This window comes from Oreochromis aureus, linkage group 14 (genome assembly GCF_013358895.1).
Source record: "Oreochromis aureus strain Israel breed Guangdong linkage group 14, ZZ_aureus, whole genome shotgun sequence".
Lineage (NCBI taxonomy): Eukaryota > Metazoa > Chordata > Actinopteri > Cichliformes > Cichlidae > Oreochromis > Oreochromis aureus.
Genome location: NC_052955.1, coordinates 11,718,630 through 11,737,968, shown reverse-complemented (window position 1 = coordinate 11,737,968; position 19,339 = coordinate 11,718,630). Strand labels below are relative to the sequence as shown.

The 19,339-nt window shown below is 44.1% G+C and overlaps 2 pseudogenes; both read left to right on the top strand.

The window, feature by feature from the left end:
* Positions 1–3,003: 3,003 nt before the first annotated feature.
* On the top strand, positions 3,004–3,929 carry LOC116314653 (annotated as a pseudogene).
* Positions 3,930–14,799: 10,870 nt separating this feature from the next.
* LOC116314319 lies at positions 14,800–17,528 on the top strand (annotated as a pseudogene).
* Positions 17,529–19,339: the final 1,811 nt, after the last annotated feature.

The following is a 19,339-nucleotide window of genomic DNA, read 5'->3' as shown; positions in this document are numbered from 1 at the left end:
CACCGGTTCGAGCACCGTTTAAGCACCGGCACCGTTTCATAAAACCTAAACGATACCCATCCCTATTTAGCAGCAGTCCATGAATTGTTGGAGAGCATATATACTAACTTTCTCCAGCACACCATATGGCAAGCGCAGTTGACTAATTAGACATGGGTGAGGAATGCCTTCTTTTTTTGCTTTCTGGGTCTGCTGTGTCAATGTCCTGGTATCGAAACATTTTGGACCACCTCGAGTGTGCACCACTTAAAGCACTTAACAGAAAAGTGCAAAAGACACAAAACTAGCTGTAGCCATATGGACAGTAGCATGAAGTTACACCTTTCTAGTAGGCTTAGCATAGTAGAACAGCTGGATGAACACTATCAAGTTGTAAGAAAAATGCACAACAAAGGTGACAAAAAATCAGCACATTCTGTCTAGAATCAGGAGGTAATAACGAAGAGAATCGGCTGCCCACCGGATGGCCAGGCACTCTTTCTTGCAGGCAACTGCAAGTGACAAATAAATAAAGCTTCTTCATCATCTTCATCTTTCTCCACTGGCCTCCTGCTCTTATTATTTTCATGTGGATGTACACAATTGGTTGGTCAACCCCCCCTTACCTGCTGGGACAAAACAGCCCCTGGCCCTCTGTGCGAGGTGTCGGTCGACGCATGTAGAGGAGGGGTTCCCCACAACACCGCCTGCCACTGCTCTGTCTGCCGGAGTCAAGGAGCTGGTCAGGTCTGCAAAGCCTGGCATGAACCAGGGTAGTAACCAGCCAGCCTCAAGAACCGACTCATGTGTTTTTTGGTCTTGTCCTGTACGGACCACTCTCTGAAGAGCTTTTTTGTCCTTGACACAGCTGTTCGCATACCAGGATGTGATGTTCTGTGGGAGGATGCTTTCCACAGTGCCTGTATAGAAAGTCCTGAGGATTCCTGGAGAGACCCTGAACTTCCTCAGTTGTCGTAGGTTGTACAGGCACTACCTAGCCTTTTTGGACTGGACCTGAATGTGGGCAGACCATGTCAGATCTGAGGAGATGTAGACATCGAGGTACTTGAAGGATTGCGCCCTCTCCACTGGAGCTTCATTGATTACAATGTGCTTGTAGTCTCTCTGCTGACTTCTTCCGAAGTCCACCACCAGCTCCTTGTTCTTGCCGAAGTTCAGCTGGAGGTGGTTATCCTGACAACACGATGCCAGATTCTCGACTTCATCCATGTAGGCTGCCTCATCATTGTTGGAGATGGTGCCCAACACCACTGTGTCATCAGCAAACTTCACAGTGGAAGTTTGTGAAGTTTTAATAAGTAAACAACTAAAAAGGTGCATAGTCTATGCAGAGCAGTCAGGAAGGCATCTGGATGTGGCCACACCATATTGAGCTTCATGATTCTAGAAACATTCTGATTCTAGAGTGGGGGCAGTCTTTACACACTGCATCAAGGGTAAGCTACACCCCAGTGCCTTTTTCTCCCTTCGTCTTTCTCAGGCTGAGAAGAACTACTACTATGACATGGGTGATCAGGAGTTGCTGAAAATCAAGTTAGCACTCGAGGAGTAGAGGCATTGGTTTGAGGGAACTGAACATCCTGTGCTTATCTGGAAAGACCATAAACATCTGGCATATCTTTAAGCCAGGTGGACATTATTTTTCACCAGGTTCAATCTAACTATCACTTACTGGCCCGTGTCACAGAACTTTAAGCCTGACACTCGCATCAGTTCTCCCCAAAACATGAGAGGTCAGAGAAAGAAAAGCCCATCATTTTTAGTTTCAATAATGTCATATTGATTCATTAAATACTGAATCGATTTTTAAATATTAATGTATTTTGCTAGAAATGGTACAATCATAGGTTAAAGCTCACAGAACTCTTTCAACAACTGCCAAACAGCTAAAACAACAAATGAGAGCAGGTAAATGGATTCTACAAAAAACATGGATAGTTCACCCAACAGCACACACAAGTTCTGCTGATCAGGCCCAACATGAGGTTCATTAAGACCATTAGTAGAATTTTCCTTCATTAGAATCCAAAATATTTCAGCTGTCATGGCACTTACCCACTTTTCATTAACTGCTTTAGCAAGACAAAATACAACAACAATGGATTTTCCATCTGACTTCTCTTCTCAGTGTTGAATTAGTTATCGGCAAAATTTTTTACCCATGCTAGTCACAAATGTGGGACCACGAAGTCTCTGCTAGGTGGGTTTCAGATGAGCTGAGGTAGCCACATATCTTTAAAACACACCTAGCATCAGTAAACCTACCAACTGGCCAATCTATATGTGGTCAGTTTTAGGATATAAATGTCTGATGTTTTTCATGTCTTACTTACATGTGTTACTAACTCGTGTCTATACAGTTTAAAAAAACATCAAAGGAAAAAAAGAAAAATGCAAGAAATTTGCTGGTAATTTAAACTTCCTTGTTTATAATAAACAGATTAAAAGAGACAATGCTGAGGAAAGAAAGACAGGACAGTTTTCACTTCACAAATACAAATACGAATACTTCACAAACAGGCCTATTACCTGTCACAGTAACATGTGTAGGAGTTTTTAAGACATAACCCTAAAATAATAGGATGTAGTCTCACTTGTTGCATTAACTACAGAATTGCCTCCTCAGCAAACAACAACTTTTCAGTTCTTTCAGATCTGTTATGTTGACTTTACTGCAAAGTCTCCTGAGTATACCATCAATTACCTATTTAGAGGCATCGATACTGAGGAGAATGGGTACTAGGGGACGATGACAACACAGTAGAAGGAAGTTTCATGTATAATTGTTATTCTTAGTTGCTGTAAGCTTCAATTTAATGATGCACAGTCATTTCTCAGAAAACTGCAGGGAACGCAGCAGAAGACATTTGGCTCTGGAACAGAGTGGAAGGTTTCTCCACTGGATTTGATTTTGAGTTTTGATTTTTATTAAAAGGAAAATCTTACATTTATTAACAAAACTTTAATTAACTCTCAGAAGTACTTCAAACAAGTTTGTTCTCTATGGCAGGTAACAACTCAGTGAATTATGTTTTTTTGCAGCGATCAATCAGCTACCGTGTCATTATCGTACAGATCCTGGTAATAATTTTTCTTTGCATTAACATGTTCCTCATTGTGATCTTTGTTAAAAAGGAATGCTTTCACACATCTGCACGTTACATCTTATTTTTTGTAACACTGCTGTCAGACAGTGTTTTGTTATTGGTGTCAGATGTTTTACTTGTATTGACCCATTTTGAAATTGCAATGCCAGTGTGGTTGTGTATAACTATCTCTGTTGTTGTACTTCTTTACTTCATTGTCACACCAGTTACTCTGACAGCAATGACTCTGGAGCGCTATGTGGCCATTTGTATGCCCCTGCGTCATGGACAGCTGTGCTCCACACGCAGCACTATGTACTGTATCCTGGTCATTCACGGTGTCAGCTCTGGTCCTTGTATAATTATTCTGTCCATGTTCTTTGCTTCCTCTTCACTTAAGTTCTACAAGCAATCCATAATATGTAGTGGAGAGACATTTTCTCTTTACAGATGGCAGGATCATGTTCGATCAGCTGTGTATCAATTTTATTTCTTCATTATGGGCACCACTATTGCATTCTCATATGTTCAAATAATGAAAGTGGCCAAAGCTGCATCAGGAGAGAAAAAAAAGTTGACACATAAAGGACTCAAAACAGTGATCCTTCATGCATTCCAGTTGCTGCTTTGTCTCATTCAACTGTGGTGCCCATTCATAGAAATTGCAGTGCTTCAGATTGATTTTACTTTATTTCTGAATGTCCGATATTTTAACTATATTATGTTCAACATTGCTTCAAGGTGCCTGAGTCCTCTGATCTATGGCCTCAGGGATGAAAATTTTTTTCTTGTACTGAAAAATCTTATGCCTACTTCATCCTGTTCATAATAAATGTAATTTGAGTTACATCAGAAATATAAATGCTAGAGATGGACCGATCCGATGTTACGTATCGGTCCCATACTGACCTAAATTACTGGATCGGATATTGGAGGGAAATAAAAAATGTAATCTGATCCATTAAATATCAAAAAAGCACCTCAAAAAACTTGCAACACGGCGTAACTCGGCTCATAACCGTAGCACGTCGGAGCAGTATGCATCACGTGATAGAGCGGCTGTGTGTATTTGTAGCCTCGCTAGCAATCCGGCATTTCATCTCCGAGGAAGTTATCCCAGAGAGAAGTAAAGCAAGTGTGTAAGTTCATCTCTGAATGTTTGTAAAGCGTTCCCATGTTAAGCTTAACAACCGATATATGGAGCGACTGCCTCTTCTCCCTCCCTCTCCTGCTGCTACTTCAATCGTGAAACTGATCAATGATCAGCTGATCGGCTTTTCTGTCGCGAGTCCGTCTCTCTTCTTTGTTTTTGGCCAACTTTGCACCAGAAAGAGGAAACCAGCGGTGGAACAACAGCAGCACGTTTAACCTTGATAAGTTGTTGTTAGAATTTATTTAATATTACTTTCTACACCAGGATCTTTTTCTACGTAGCTGACAGCTGGTAACTGTGCAGGGGCGGATCTTGCAAAGTTTAACCAGGGGGGCCGATAGGGCATGAACAGGGAAAAGGGGGGCACAAAGACATACTTTTCTTTCTTATTCTCATTTAAAATGTCTAGCTTTTAATAAATAATTATCTGAATCTTACACCTAAAATTTTAATCTGATGTAAAATGTATATAAGTCCATTACTGTATATAGTAACTATTAAGTCTAATATACCCTAGTAAGCTACTACTACTACTTTTTCCTTTGGGAAAGTATCTGTGCAGTCTGCAATTCTGTTGAAGAAAGATGTTGAATCTTTTTAATTATTCTTGAAAAATAATTTATTTCTGTGCATTTTTTTTCACCCTGCATCAAATTAAAGTTGATTACATCGATTAAGCATCATGACGTGGAGGGTGGGGGTGGTTCCTATTTTTTTTGCTGGGGAGTTTGCAACCCTATTAGTTAGGTTGCTTAATATTTCTGCTAAGTACTCTTTAAAATACCACAATAGGGAGGATGGTGCAGGTTTAAGTTTATTAGATTGATCAGTGTTGCTGAACTATGAAATATTTTGGGTGCAGTGTATTTTTTACATACAGGTATAACAGAATAGCTTTAGTGTTGTTGTTCATTTAAAGTTGAGTATGAACTTATACAAAATGCAGCAAGATATTAAAAACAGTTTTATTGATTAAAAAACACACTATATCGGATTCATATCGGTATCGGCAGATATCCAAATTTATGATATCGGTATTGGACATAAAAAAGTGGTATCGTGCCATCTCTAGTAAATGCTGCCATTCATATTTCATCAAACCACACAGCAAAATACTGCTTCAGTATGCAATAAAAATAATAATAATAAATAATGATTATTTTTATAGGCTTCAGCCCCCCGCCCCCACAACCCTGAAAAGGATAAGCAGAAGAGAATGGATGAATTAATGAATGGATGATTAAATTATTAATCATCCATACATTTCCTGAACATATACAGGAAATTTGCTTTCATGTATATGTTCTGTGAGGCTGCATTTTTTTTTTTCTTGTATTAAAAAAGCTCTGCTTCTTTGTGTTTAGCTACACATCACTGCCAGGTGCAATTTACACAAAATTTTAAAATCAGCAAATAAAATTAAAATAAATGTTAAGTGCTTATCATGTTTTTACAATAAGGTATTTGTTTATTGTAGTATATCTAAGCTATTTGTCCAAGAAAATGAAGAATGAAATATTGACTTTTCATAGTGGTGCAGCTTGATTGGTTTAGCTTCATCTATTGTTATGATTTGGTGCAACATACAATTTATCTGAAATTTACAAATGATTTAGTATGTGTTACATGGCAGCCCTAAACAATATCATTGTAACTCAGTATGATCTGATAGGGTAACAAATACAGATGCACAAATGATATATACATATACAACAAATACAAGTTTTATAATTTTATTTCTGTTACATGAATGGTGAACAACGATGAAGGTTGGAATAATGTTATTTTGAAAAACATTTTCAGTACTGATCATAATCCATTGATAAGAATCATGGCAACAAAAATATTAACAATATTTAACAAGTAAATAAATTGTTATTATCATTAATAATAATAATAATGATTTATTTTTTTATTGCTTTTTTGGAAAAAAGTATTTAAAATTGTAAATATTTAATTTTTTTTTAAAACGACACTTCTCTATATGCAGAACTATGAAATCAACAGCATTTGGATTTTTGTTTCCTTTTCTCCCATATATCTATTTATTTTAGTCCCACATAACTGTGCTGTCATCTGAAACCCATTTTTTCTAGTTTCCACCACCAGTGTTGGGAAGGTTACTTTTAAAATGTATTCCATTACAGATTACAAAATACATGCCCCAAAATGTATTTTGTAACGTATTCCGTTACATTACTCAATGAGAGTAACTTATTCTGAATACTTTGGATTACTTAATATATTATCATGCTTTTTACAACTACATGAATGTACTATTGCTGTGTGATTTATTACTTTTACTGAAGGTTATTCACCATACCAATACCAACTAGATTTTAAAATCTTAATATAAAATGAGTAACAGTAGTATGTCTGTGAAGGTTCTCAGTCATCCAGGTCATCGTAGTCAAAGGAATTTGCAAAGAAAAGCGTCTGGACTTCTTTGAGTTGCTTGAAGACGTTTCACCTCTCATCCGAGAAGCTTCTTCAGTTCTAAGGTCAAATGGCCGAGAGTCCCAGATTTAAACCCAGTGGGAGTATCCCCCCAAAGAGGGACAAAGGACCCCCTGGTGATCCTCTAATCACATGAGCCAAGGTGTGAAAGCGGGTGTGGTACCTAATCAGCCAGGGTTTCGGGTGAGCCCATTGTGAAACCTGGCCCCACCTTGTCATGTGAGTTCCTGAGGTCAGATGGCCCAGGATGTGAGTGGGCGTTAAGGCGTCTGGGGCAGGGCTGTGCAGAGACGTTTATAGGGGCGGGTGCTCAAAGCTAAAAAGGGGCACACTGAACCAGGCTGAATAACAACAACACACATTCATCAAGAATCTAATATGGGATCGCATCATACTATATGACTGTTGTGAGGCAAAGCAAACGTAGCTTATGTTTTACCTGATGGGTACAATGTTGCTGTTGAGGGGTTGCTGCTGCTCCTGCTACTGATAGTGCTGGAGGGCAGGGCTGTGTTGATCTGAGACTGTAGACATTAAAAAGTCCATAGGAGAGATGGTAGCTGATTAAACAAGTGTCATGAGATAATAACAAAATGCAAAGATTGGTGACAGTGCTTGGAACCATAAGGCAACAAAAAACTGAGAAATAAACAAGGCTCTGCCTGTGAATCACTCTTTGCCTCTCTTCCTCCTTCCATCCCCTCATTTCATCTATCACTCTCCACTTGCTGTCCATCTGAGAACAAGGCACAACTTGCTATTGCAATAAACTATTATTTAATTATCCACACTTAACAACTCTTACACTTAATCTATAATAAAATGATGACAGAAAAATGTTATAGAAGCAAAACATTTCAGTTGTGCTTATTATTATTTTTATACTGGGATACCTCTCCAACAACTGGTACATGTGTTAATGTTACCTGTGCTCTTTGTAATCCAGCTGCTGAGGGATCCACTGCCTTTAGTAGCCTCACACAGCTCCTACTGTTTCCTCCTCGTGTCCTTACCAGCCATGTCTGGACAATGTTATATCATGAGTAATAATTCAAAAATCCATATACATAAAACACACACATGCACGCACACACAGTGACATTTTAGACCTTCTTCAGAATACTGTATATACTGTGGGCACAAGTTTCCATCATGGTGCTGATCCAGAATCCTTCCCTTATTATTTATTACTAGAGCTACAATAATAAAGCAATGAGGAAAAAAAAGTAATAAATATGAAATAATGTATTTATGATGATTCCATTTGTTTCACTATCCACTCTGTGCAGGCAGAAAGCTTATTACATTTTTAAACTGTAGAGATACAATAATTTTGCTGCTGTAAAATCAGCATTTTGTCTTATTTAAAATGTAAATCTAATATAATCTGTTTCTTAATGTATGTTCTTTAAAATACAGCGTGTTTTTTTAAATATTATAATTCTAATAATGCATAATTATGTGGACATGCATATTAGATCGTTTTTTAGTGAAATATAATCCCTCCAGAAAGGCAGGAAAAGCCCTGTAACTTACTTTAAAACTAAATATGTTCCCTAAAACGGTGGACAGAGCTACAGACCCATGACAGCCTTACCCAGTGAGCCAGCAGCTATGACCAGCACTACTTGTGCAGTTAATAAAAGGACAGGTAATGTTTGTCGCGCTGTTGCACACACAGCACGCTCATTTGTTTCAGTTCGTCAGTTGCCACAAGACAGCTTACCAACGTGTACGTAATAAGCTAATACTGCTGTGTGCTTTAGACTACAGTGTGCGCTGTACACCTACTTACTGGTTTTGTCGCATCAGTCTGTGTGTCTGAGGTAATTTGTGTTTCTCCTACAGCTCCAGACCGCAAAAAAATGCGCGTGCTCTTTGTGTGAGCTCGTTCCGGCTCGTAACCAGCGCGTTCTGCCGTCAAGGGCGATCATTGGTTAATGGTGATCATGTGACTGATGCAAGCCAGATCCTTATATTTAGCAAAAATGTGATTAATAGTTAAATATTATTGTTGAGGGGCACAGACAGGACTCCACACGCACACACATTTAAAAAAAAAAAAAAAATTAAAAATTTTAAAAAAATTGCCTCAACAAAGGGCACTTTGGGCACCCATCAGGAAAGGGGCGGGTGCTCAAGCCCCTTCCGCCCCCTCTGCACGTGTCTGGTCTGGGGAGGAACTAAAACTGGATTATAGATGGCAGACAGTTGGTGTCGTAAACCACCGCCTCTGTTCAAAGATGGTCGCTCACAGTGGACATAGATGGCCTCTTTCACTCCTCTTTCAAACCATCTGTCCTCTCTGTCCAAAATGTGAACATTGGCATCCTCGAAAGAGTGTCCTTTATCCTTAAGATGCAGATGGACTGCTGAGTCTTGTCCTGTGGAGGTGGCTCTTCTATGTTGTGCCATGCGCTTGTGAAGTGGGGTGACACCAGCGAGGGAGGATAAGAAAGACAGACGCAACAACGTTATCATCCCCTATGTAGCCGGTGTATCAGAGAAACTCAGCAGAGTTTTCTCCAGGCACGACATCCCAGTGTACTTCAGACCCAGCAACACACTCAGACAGAAACTGGTTCACCCGAAAGACAAAACTCCAAAACACAGACTTAACAACGTGGTGTATGCTGTACAGTGCAGCGATGAATGCCCAGACCTCTACATTGGAGAGACCAAACAGCCACTTCACAAGCGCATGGCACAACATAGAAGAGCCACCTCCACAGGACAAGACTCAGCAGTCCATCTGCATCTTAAGGATAAAGGACACTCTTTCGAGGATGCCAATGTTCACATTTTGGACAGAGAGGACAGATGGTTTGAAAGAGGAGTGAAAGAGGCCATCTATGTCCACTGTGAGCGACCATCTTTGAACAGAGGCGGTGGTTTACGACACCAACTGTCTGCCATCTATAATCCAGTTTTGAGTTCCCTCCCCAGGCGCCTATAACGCCCACTCACATCCTGGGCCATCTGACCTCAGGAACTCACATGACAAGGTGGGGCCAGGTTTCACAATGGGCTCACCGAAACCCTGGCTGATTAGGTACCACACCCGCTTTCACACCTTGGCTCATGTGATTAGAGGATCACCAGGGGTCCTTTGTCCCTCTTTGGGGATACTCCCACTGGGTTTAAATCTGGGACTCTCGGCCATTTGACCTTAGAACTGAAGAAGCTTCTCGGATGAGAGGTGAAACGTCTTCAAGCAACTCAAAGAAGTCCAGACGCTTTTCTTTGCAAATTCCTTTGACTGAGTAACAGTAGGGTGGGCATTAGGTAAGGCTGCACTTTTTGCAGCGATCTCATATAGAAAACTATTTTGTACGTACATAAAACAGGTCCGCGGCTCCGAACCGTAAAGGGGCCTCCGGCTAACATGTTGGGTTCTGTGTCAGGCTTGTAGCCGAAAACTAGCTTTACTTTGTTGTCTGGGTCAACTTTGCTAGCAAGAGACAGAGAGAGGCGTTGAAAGGCTGCTCCAACGGAACTTATTGTTTTGGAGGAAAACAGAACACAGTGTACAGTTGAGTCTTAATAGCTCACTTACAACTGGGCTCGTCAGGCACTCTTTTTGGCTGCAGTGGTTATTATTATATTTACACGCTTCCATCTCCCGTTTGTGTTCGGTGACAACTCGTACTTTTCAACTCTCCTTTTTCTCCCTCCCTCGCGCTCACAGACACATAATGGGTATGGCAGTCTATTCTCCCTGCAGCACGGACTACACTGCCCATGAGGCTACATTATTGAGGGCTATGCCTGTAACACTCTGCCTATTGCCTTCATATTAAATAATTTTTGTGAATAATTTTTTAAAAATTTCTTCACGTCATTATGCAGGCCGCAAGTAGGGGTGACATAAAGATTGAGACACAGACATTAGAGCCTCTTAATGCGTGCTTTGTTTGGGTTTCCACCAGCGTGGAAACTAAAAATAGGGCATAGCCTTATGAAACAGGAAAATACCGCCGTGTAATCAGTGTTGCCAACTTAGTGACTTTGTCGCTATATTTAGCGAGTTTTCAGACCCCTTAGCGACTTTTTTTTCTAAAAGCGACTAGCGACAAATCTGGCAACTTTTTCTGGTATTACTGGAGACTTATTTATGACGAATTTTTGACGTGAAAACGCGTATCGCTCTTACTCTCAACAAGCAGCGGTGCTGCCATGGGCACCTCACCCGTGCCAAAGCACTCACAGGCAGAGGATAGTCCTCCCCCAGCTACTATCAGGGTAGTAGATGTTCACACCTATGCCTCCAAACGGCAAATGAATCGCGCATGATCTTTGAAGTGAACGACGCGAGCCGGCTCCTTATTAGGAGCAGTGGGGTTTTTTTTCTTTCTCTCACCCTCTCACACTTTTTTTCCCCTTCACTCCGCACGGAGCCTTGTGCTTTGTGCTGGGAAGAGGGGGGAGGGGCGGTAGTTACACTCGCAGTAGCACAGGAACAGAGCGGGAGGAAGAGAGACAAGCTAGAGATATCCCTAGGAGACTCAAGGTTAATGACCAATGTAATGGATAGGATTATAAGTAAGACATGCGTCTGTGGCAAGCTGTGGAAGAACCAGCGTGGCGTAAAGGTCCATCAGGCGAGAATGAAATGTTTGGAGCGGGAGAGTGAGATGCAATCTACAGGTCCTGAACCCGGTGAGATGCACCCCATAGGGTCCCTCCACACACCGGAGTCTTCCAATCCAAATAGAGTAGTTCCACAGCAGGGAATTAAGTGGCCCCTGTCAGGATTTGTGTCGTGTGGAGACGAGGAAGTGACCAAAATGCAGGACTCGTGGATAGTGAAGGTGGTTTATTATGAAGAGTGGAGGAACAGGGCAGGAGCGAAAGGACTGACTGGCTGTAAGACTGAATGGCTGGCACAGTGAACTGAGGAAAACCGAGGACTTAAATACACAGACTGATGAGGATGATAATGAGAGACCGGTGAGTGAACAGCTGAACATAACTGCACTAATGATACACAGGTACACAGGCTGAAACAGGAAACAGGAAGTGAAAAACATGGAATAGGCAAAATAAACTGAACATGACAAAACAGAAAACACTGGGTCAACGACCCAGGAAACCTGACAGTACCCCCCCCTTCAAAGGCCGGCACCTGATGGCCGAAAGAAAGAAAAAACAGAACAGGGTGGGCGGAGGGGGTCCAGGACAGAGGGACAGAGTCTAACACAAAACAGTTCAGGTGGGCGGCCAGTAGCCGAGCCGAAACAGTTCTGGTGGGCGGCCACGTGGCCATTGGCTGAGGTGACTGAGCAGATCCGGAGGCCGACTACGCGGAAGGCAGTGGCGGCAACTGAGCAGGTCCGGAGGCCGACCATGCGGAAGGTGGCGGCGGCGACTGAGCAGGTCCGGTGGTCGACCACGCCGGCGACGAGGTCCAGTCAGCGGCGTGGAAGGTGGCCGAATCCGACGAGGATGAGGAGACTGCGGCGGAGCAGCAGCTGCAGGCGACGGCGCGGGAGTCTGCAGAGGAGCAGCGGCCGGCGACGGCTTGGGAGCCGGCGGTGACAGAGGAGCAGCTGCAGGCGACAGCGTGGGAGCCGGCGGTGGCGGAGGAGCAGCTGCAGGCAACGGCGTGGGAGCCGGCGGTGGTGGAGGAGCAGCTGCAGAGCCAGCAGGTGCGGAAACCTCTGGCTGGAAACAGACAGGGCCAGCAGGTGTGGGAACCTCTGGCTGGAAACAGACAGGGCCAGCAGGTGTGGGAACCTCTGGCTGGAGACAGGCAGGGCCAGCGGGTGCGGAAACCCCTGGCTGAGGAGCGGCCAGGACAGCGGGTGCGGAAACCCCTGGCTGAGGAGCGGCCGGGCCAGCGGGTGCGGAAACCCCTGGCTGAGGAGCAGCCGGGCCAGCGGGTGTGGAGACCCCTGGCTGTGGCGGCAGGTCAGGGAGCAGAACAGGATGATAAATGCGTGACTGGGCCAGAGAGTGGATAGGAGATTGGGCAATGGGCGACTGAACTGCGGGAGACTGGACTACAGACTGAACTGACTGGACTACAGAAGACTGGACGACAGACTGGACTGACTGGAGGACGGGTGACTGGGGGACAGGAGGAGACTGGACAGATGGGGCCGGAAAAGACTGGATAGGAGGAGACTGGACTGACTGGACAGGAGGAGGCTGGACTGGCTGGACAGGAGGAGGCTGGACTGGAGGAGACTGAGCTACAGGGGACTGAGCTACAGGGGACTGGACTGACTGAGCTGGAAGCTGAACAGCAGGTGAGTGAACTGACTGGACTGGAAAGGCTAATGGATTAACAGAGGTATGTGAGGCTAATGGCTGACCTGAGGTTGGTGAGGCTAATGGCTGAGCTATAGACTGAATTAGTGAAGGGGATATATCTGCAGCTTGGGCTAGCGCATCAGGTGCTTGAGCGGGGAAGAGCTCAGCTAGCCTAACCAGAGATAGTGTGAGGGCGTGAAAGGCTGGATCAGGAGGTGGATGGAGTGGTAAACTAGCAGGTGGATGGGCTAGCTCTTCCGAGCCTCCAGAGAGGTCTGGTTGGGTTCTGGCTGCCCTCAGCCTGGGTGCTGGGACAGGCATGGAAGGTGGCTGGACGCCAGTCACACCCACCCAAGGAACATGAACGGGTGCAGGAGTGGACTGGGTCGCAGCTGCCCTCGTCCTGGGAGCTGGCACAGGTGTGGGTGTAGGCTGACTGATAGGGGTGGAAATAATGACTGGGTGAGTGATACTGACAGGTTTATCAGGGATTGTTCTGGTCCTTCTGCCACCACTATTTAGTCTTTGATGGTGTCGAAGTGCAATTGTCTTTAGTAAATCCCCGCTCAGAGGGAGCAAAGCAGAAAAAATCTTCCCAGTCCACATCATCATCCAGGAGGGAAACTCCCCATGAATCAGAGATGAGTCTATTATGCGTTTTAAGTGAAGAATCGGAGGAAGGGTGTGGAAAACAGTCACTGGAACTCACCACCGGGAGTTGCTCGAGATAGTCCATCTTACGACGGCGTGTGCATCGCTCTCTGCGGGAAGAGGGAGCGGGCGAGGTACACAGCTGAGCCTCTGGCGCAGGAGCCTCCGTTGAGCCGAGGTGGGAAGTGGAGCCGCTGTGCCGTGGCGAGGTTGACGGTCCGGTGAATGAGGCAGGTGGCGTGTGAGCGAGGAGCGGAGCCGCAAGAGAGGGAGCCGCTGAAGTGCGGCGAGAAACGCCCACTCTCCGCGGCAGATGCTCCGGTGCAGGTGAGGCGGCAGGTGGGAGAACGCAGCGTCTCCGAGACCCGCCCAGAGCCAGGCGAGTCCCCTCGAAGACGTGCTCTTGCTCTGCGAAGAGCCGCTGTTTTTCTTTAAGTTTCTCTGCCCAAATGGAGAACACTGCCTCCTGCCGCTCGAACAGATCTGAGACCGCTGGGCCAAAAACGTGTCTTCGTGGCACGGGTCGTATCATTCTGTCAGGATTTGTGTCGTGTGGAGGTGAGGAAGTGACCCAAACGCAGGACTCGTGGATAGTGAAGAAGTGAAGGTGGTTTATTATGAAGACTGGATGAACAGGGCAGGAGCGAAAGGACTGGCTGGCTGAAAGACTGAATGGCTGGCTGAACTGAACGCAGATGGAAATAACAACATAACATCAATGACACGACAGTGAACTGAGGAAAACCGAGGACTTAAATAGACTGATGAGGATGATAATGACAGACCGGTGAGTGAACAGCTGAACATAATTGCACTAATGATACACAGGTACACAGGCTGAAACAGGAAAAAGGAAGTGAAAAACATGGAAGTGGCAAAATAAACTGAACATGACAAAACAGAAAACACTGGGTCAACGACCCAGGAAACCTGACAGCCCCCAGCCATCAAATGGAGTGATTGGCAGAAGTTTGATGAGGATGTGGCCAACATCATACAAGCCGTAGCCAAAAGAGATGCTGACAGCAGGCTTGAAGCAATGACCACCATCATGCAGAGCAGAGTGGCACAGGAGACAGGGAGAGAGAGAGAGGGCTAGGAAATGAGCAGCTTTTATTGCTAATCCCTTTCGCGTTTCAAAACTACTGCTTGGGGACAAGCGCAGCGGCTGGTTGGAGTCATCAAGAGAAGTGAATCATGAGTGACTCACAGAGGGAACAATACTTGGGACCTAATGAAGCTCTCATCAAACCCGCCCCATCATCAGCAGAGTTTAAGCTGATGGAGCCAAGTTTGAAGGAGGTATGTGAGGTCATCAAGGCAGCCTGCTCGGCATCTTCCCCAGGTCCCAGTAGCATACCCTACCTTGTGTATAAGTGTTGCCCAGAGGTGCTCCGACACCTGTGGAAGACCATAAAGGTGATATGGCAGAGAGGGTGAGATGCTGTGGAGGTGCACAGAGGGAGTCTGTATTCTCAAAGAGGTGGACTCGAAAAACATAGTTACACACCCTATAAGAGAAGCCCATGAGAACAGAGTCGACGCAACTGCATTGTGGCTGGACCTGAAAAATGCGTATAGGTTGATCAAACACAAGCTGGTTGAGTGTGCTCTATACTTCCTCCATGTTCCCAGCAATATCAAGGACCTGATATTGAATTATTACAAAGGAAAGGAATAATAACAGGCTGTACCATCTCAGTTACGCTCTTTACTCTGGCAGTGAACATGGTGGTGGAGTGTCGAGGGCAGCTAACTAGGCCAGTGTGGCAACAGTGCTAACCACCATGCCACCGTGCTGAGATGAGTTTCAAACCTTCCAATTCAAGATCTATGGAGCTGAAGAAGGGTAAGATGACGGACAAGTTCTGGTTTTCAATCTCAAGAACCATAATCCCATCCATAATGGAGTAACCAGTCAAGAGCTTGGGAAAGCTCTTTGACTCCAGCATGAAAGACTCTGCTGCCACCCAGAAGGCAAATGAGGAGCTGAGGGCGTGGCTCACTGAGGTAGAGAAGTCCAGCCTGCCTGGAAGATTTAAAGCTTGGATCTACCAGCATTCCATCCTGCCCTGAATCTGGTGGCCTCTGCTTGTCTACACAGTCCCAATAACTACTGTGGAATCCCTTGAATGGAAGATCAGCGGCTTTCTTCGCAAGTGGCTGGGTTTTCCCCGCAGCCTCACCAGCACTGCCTTGTATGGGGCAAGCAACATCTTGCAGTTCCCCTTCAGTGGTCTCACAGTTAACGTCAAAGTGGCATGCACAAGAGAAGCACTAAAGTACAGAGATTCTAAAGAGTGCAAGTTGGCATCAGCAAGGCATTGAGGTAAGGACAGGAAGAAAGTGGAAGGCCGAGAAGGCAGTTGAGGTGGCAGAGTCACGCCTAAAGCAGAAGACACTGGTGGTGGTCTTAGCAACAGGGAGAGCAGGCTTGGGGTATTTCCCAAAGTCTCAGGTCAGCAGGGTATAGGGAAACGAGAGACATCAGCTACTCCAGGAAGAGGTCCGCGCAGGTGAGGAGGAGGAGCAAGTAAACAGGGCCGTAGGACTCAGGCAGCAGGGAGTGTGGACAAGGTGGAAGACTACCTTGCAGCACTAAGTCACCTGGTCAAACATCATGCAGGCAGACTTCCACCATGTCCGATTCCTCGTGCAGGCAGTATACAACACCCTACCAAGCCCAGTACACCTCCATGAGTCGTGGAAGGGCTAGACATCAGCCTATCCCCTGTGCTCTGGAAGGGGCACCCAAGAACATATCCTCAGCAGCTGCCCAAAGGCCCTGGCTGATGGTCGGTATCGTTGGTGTTAGAGCAGGGGGATATGACCAAAAATATTTATCACGATATACATTTGAGCATTTGCGATAACGATATAACTGACAATATAATTGACACTAGACAAAATACTTTATGACTCCACAACTTTATTAGTGCAAAAAAAAAAAAAAACATCAACGTATTTTCACTTAAACAAGCAGCTTTTTTTTATGTGCATTAAAGTTATATAAAGATTTAACAGTGCAAATGCAAATTCCTTGCTCACAGTTTAACCAAAAGGCATTTCCAGTGGAAATTGGCCGACATATCCTGAGCATAACAATGTATAATATCCACAAAACTTAAAAAGAGGTTATACACACACAATACGGTAATATTATGTTGAAGCACAGTACGTATCACTCCGCGAGGCTCCTGCCTACGATAGCCGTAATGCTCCAACAACCCATCAAGAGGTGCGGGTTCGTAGCTTAGCAAAGTCATACTAAAACATTTGACAGATTTTCGAGCGCCATGTACCACATAAAATCGTTTCGAGGTCAGTAAACACAACCAGAATTCATACATAAGGCACACGGGATTATAAGGGGCCGTGTCGATTTTCAGAAAAATCAAAGGATTGATTTTAAGTGTGCCGTATTTTCCAAAAAACACGGTAATAACGACGGCCCGCTAGCATGCTCTACCAAAAATAGTGCTTTGTTGTGTATCTGAGGGACGAAAGCTAAACCAGTTCCACTTCACTGAAGTTGCAGCATTTTTACAAACCAATTCTGGTTCATCTGTTTCATTCAACATATGAAAACAAAGGCACTGCGCATGCGCATTTTACCCATATTCTATCGGGATATTTCATTTTCTTATCGTTGCCCAACATTATACCAGTATTACCGTGAACGGTATAATATGGCCCAGCCCTAGTTGGCGTCACATCCAGGTGCTCAGAGTAATTGCTGAGAAGACTGCCCCAGCAATGAGCACCAGCAAGCACCATCATGCTCAGAAGAAGAGAATTTCTTTCATTAAGGCTCAAGAGAAACCCCAGGTGTGGCCACAGTTACAGCCTGCCTGCTCAACACAGCCTATGATTGGCAGCTACAGGCTGACCTGGGTAAACAGCTAAAGTCCCGCCTGCACATCTGATTTGATCTGATCTGATCTGGAACTTACAGTGCCCAGGGAAGAGCATATCAATGAGTGGACAGAGTGGACAGTATATCTCTGCTGCCCTCAGATGGCTATTCACCCTATGCAGCGAGCTTAACATAAGAGGAGATGGTTCCAGGAACGACAGGACACATCGCTTTGTCTTTGTGTCTTTAACTGAAGACCGTTTTTTCCTCTTTTAATTTGTAAGATTGTGAACATACAGTAAAATAATACGTAAGCATCAGTATCGACTTATCATGTAACCAAAAACAGAAGTTAGCAACATAGCTTTTCTTATGCTTTACATTCACCATAAACATCTTTCCTTATAAGTTCAAATAACCTCTTAAGTAACATGAAAGTAACAAATCTTACAGAAAATAAAGCTAGACATTGCTTACTTACAGATTATGGTTCAACAAACTCCCCAGCGATGTAAACTGGGCTTAAAGTTGTGCAGCTTGTTTTCTGCTCCAGGCATTTTCTCACACTGCCTGCGTGAACTTTGCCTGCTGCTTATAACATATCACCAAAAGGGGGCAGTGAAGTGCACACAAAATAACTAAAGAAGAAGCCACAAAACTCAAGGGGTAATACTGCCCACTGGTGGGAAAACTGAGAAATGCCCCAGCCAAAGAAACCCAATAAAGCAACAACAGAGGGGCAGAATAATATCCTTGGTTTCTTAACATAAAACTCACTGTTACAGCTAATGGCAGTACAAAAGTGACCCCCTTAGAGTCACTTTTAATATAAATCCCATTGTTTTCCCCTGAGTTATTGGTTCTGTTATTAGTTAGCTAGCATAAACTAATGCTGTAGAAGGAAGGATGACGCTTTACTGATGAATTCTCAGGTTTAATGGCAATAAACCCTCAGTTTCACAGTAAGAGGTGGGAATGTGTACACAAAAACAGCGTGTAAGTTAAAAATCCATAAAATAACTTAACCAATGACTTTACATGATATTGAAGTACACCGACTTCACAGATTCTTTTTGATGGTAGCGATCAGGTGGAAACTTTTACTTATAAAATCAGACGTCTTTGTTTGCACTTCACAATAAAATACAGATTCATCCAGAGACCTAGCTAACTAGCCTCCTTCCACTACATCTACTGAGGTCTAGGTCACCAGTGTTGGGTAAGTTACTTTAAATTAGTAACTTAGTTACATTACTAGTTACTTCTATCAAAAGTAACTCAGTTACTTCAAGTTACTCGTTACTTTCAGAGTAACTAGTTACTAGGGAAAGTAACTTTGGTTTTACTCAGAATTCTCTTGTTAATGTGTTGCTTCCGTAACTGGATACCCAGCAAGATTGCCAGTCTTCTAGCTTGCTTACTTGCCACAAGTGCATTGTGCCACCTACCAATAGAAAGGAAAAAAATAATGTGCACATTTCCACAAGAGAAGTCCCACGCCTGGACCGTCGTTGACCGCCGCCATGATTCTAGCCTACGTCACAGCGTCAGTTGCGCTTTTTACATCCAACACAAAAACTGCAGTCGTGGTGCTTTCGATTGTACTCAGAACTCGGAAATTCTGCCTTCTGAATAGGAAGATGTAGGTAACACCAGACTGCAGATGAGCTGCATACAGAGCTGGACTGGGAAAAAAAAAAAATCGTCCCGGCATTTTGACTAGAGACCGCCCACCATTATAGGAAAAATCATAAAGCCTTTGAATGAAAACAAACACTGTTGTGACAGTGATGTACACTGTTCTGATGGTATATATGTATCAATCTATCAATCGTTTGTTGTAAGACTCAGATAATTCTTTTTTAAAAGCTAGACATTTTA